Raw genomic sequence first — 2,947 nt, 5'->3', positions numbered from 1 at the left:
TGTGCAGAATTGGAGAAATATAAAATGTAGATCCAGAAAAAGAATAAAAAAAAAAGACCAAAAAGACTCATTTTCAAGAAATATTCATATCCGAATCAGAGCCAAAAACAGGTATTTTCGATAAAACAGTTGAATTTTCAACAATATAGATTGACTTTTACTTGAGAAGAAAATGTCAAGCAACTAAAACAGATCAGTTTTCAATCATACATTTGTACCTCCAATTAAAAAAAAATGAATTTTCCACCGAATAAAAAGAATTTTTAAACGAGAAGGAACTTTTCTCAAAATGTGTCGAATTTTAAATTCAGGGCCTAAAAAAGTTCAAAAACAATTATTATGCGAAAAAATTGTGTTTGGACTAAGGGATCAGTAAAGTTTAATTCAATGTTTTTCATAAGTCCTATGATAAATCCTAAATAAGATTAAAGTATTACAAAAATCGAAATGTTGAGGACTACATTTTTGGGTCTAAAGTCCAACTTTATTTTTCTCAAAATGTGTACAATACCAAATTCAAGTCCAGAAAATGTCAGAAGCAATTTTGATACTGGAAAAGTTCCCAAAAAATTACAAAATATTTTTTTTACCGAATTTTCGTGGAAATTTTGAGATCGACTGATAATTCGAATTTCGTGATTTTTTGGCCTATAAATCTACAGTTTACTGAAAGTTTATTTTTCCTTTCGGTGTAAAATTGTCAACAAAGATTTTTCATAAATGCTTAAAATTGCTTATTGTGGTAATAAAATTATTAATTCTTGTGGTTTTTTCCTGTCTAAAAATTACAGTTACTGTTTCTTGGTACCTGTTTCTGAAACTCGCTTCAGTAAATTATTTTTTATCCGGTTTTACAGCCAATCAAAAGATCTACTTTTTTCTGGAAATATTATCCAATTACCAGAAACAGCTTCCGCGATCATAAAATTAAAATAGGACTAACTGGATAAAGTTCAGAGAATTCTATTATGAGATTTCTTCAGAAGTATAATCCCTGGTAGAAAAAATATGTACAACAAAGTACAAAATTTCTACAGTTGTAATTTTTTATTAAACTTCTACTTTCCGTAAAAAATGTATAAAATTTAACAACACAAATTTAATTAAATATGAAAAAAAGTAAATTATTGTAGAAAATTACAAAACTTGACAAAAAATATTTTCTTTTTATCAAATTTCAAATACTGAGAAACGTTAATTAAAATTATGTTGCAAATACTGTTAGTTTATTGCAGAAATTAAAATTAGAGTTTAAAATAATATCAAACTTATTGAAAAATGAAAATTTTGAAAATTTCGAAATAAAATTTTTAAGCTTTTTAAGGATCTTCAAAGGAGGAGACTTAAGATAAATTAAAAAGTTTCGAAAAAATTACAAATCAATTTAGAACTTACAAAGATTTCTAAGCATTTAAAAAAAATGCAGATTTTTCAAGATTTCTAAAGAAAAATTTTAAAAGAATTCAAAAGAATAACATCTTTTTTAATGAAAATTCCTAGAAAAAATTTTAATATATTTTTGTAAATTAATTTTAAAAGAATATTTTTAAAAATTTCCAAACTTAAAAAAGAATAATCTGAAAGATTTTGAAGGCGATTTTTTAATCTTGCAGTATTTTTGGAAAATTGTGGGAAAAATTTAAAAAATTGTATTAGATCTTCGTAGAAAATTTACTTCTTATTTTAAACTTATATTTTGTTGCTAGAAAGTCAAACTAAAATTTTTTTTGGATGAAAATTGAACTGTATATTTATTTATTGGTTCGACAAATTAGTTGAAAAAGAATATTTAAAAATATTTTTAAAAATTCAAAAAATGTGAAAAATGGATCATAAAGATGTTAAAACGATTGTTCTTATTTTTTCAAATTTTAAAACAATTTGAATAAACGTTCAAATAATTCAAAGGGATGTTTAGGAGGTTTACAAGTTTTAAAAAATTAAAAACTAATCATAAATTTGAAAATATATAAAGAAATTTGAAACCAAATGAAGACTGAAGATTTCGAAAACGAATTTCGAAACTTTTTAAGGATTTTCAAACGTAGTAAGATAATGAAAAAAATTTTTTTTAATTCCTAGAAATTTTTTTAATGATTTTAATTTTTTGATCTTTAACTGTTTTGTTAATAATTTAAACATCTTCGTAGGAAACTTACTTGTTGTTTAATATAAACATTTTAGTGTTAAACAGTTAAACTGAATAATTTTTTGGATGAAAATTGAATTTTTGTTGATTAGTTGAAATTCAATCTTCTTTGTCTGAAAACTTTTGTTGAACCATTTCTTTGTTGTATATTTATATTTTTTCTTTCATTCTTGAAAAATCTTTATTTGGTCAAATTTATCCTTTTGGTTTTAAAATCAATTTAAAAAAATTCAATTTCATCTTTTTTGGTTGAAATATGAACTATTTTTCTTTTTGTGGAGAATTTATCATTTTAGCTTACAAATTCATTTATTTTGTTGTAAATTCAAGTGTTTTGTTAAAAAGTCATCTTTTATGGTACAAGTTTTTTTTAAATAAATAAATTTGAAAAAATTTATTTGAAATATTGTTTTAGTTAATTTCTATATATTCTTTGTCGTAAATTCTTGTATTTATACTATTTTGTACATTCTTACAGGAACTTTAAACTATATTAAAATAAAGCAAAATATAAAAAAGAACAAAATGTGTACAATTAATATAAAAAAGTTCTACTTTCCTGTAATTTTGGTTGTAATTATTTGCATTAATATCTTGATTTCTGCAAACATGGTTTTGTTTAAAAAAACTTATTTCTAAAGTAAATGTTCTAATAGTAAAGTGGTAGAAATTTGTTTATTATTTAAACCTCAATATTTACAAAAGTATTTCACAAAGAAAATGCGTAAAAATCCTAATCTATTACATATTTTCCGAAAATACAGGTTATCTTAAAGAGATTACTAGAAAAAATAAATA

Source organism: Belonocnema kinseyi, chromosome 5 (assembly GCF_010883055.1).
Source record: "Belonocnema kinseyi isolate 2016_QV_RU_SX_M_011 chromosome 5, B_treatae_v1, whole genome shotgun sequence".
Taxonomy (NCBI): Eukaryota; Metazoa; Arthropoda; class Insecta; order Hymenoptera; family Cynipidae; genus Belonocnema; species Belonocnema kinseyi.
Note: the sequence above shows the minus strand (reverse complement) of the source record.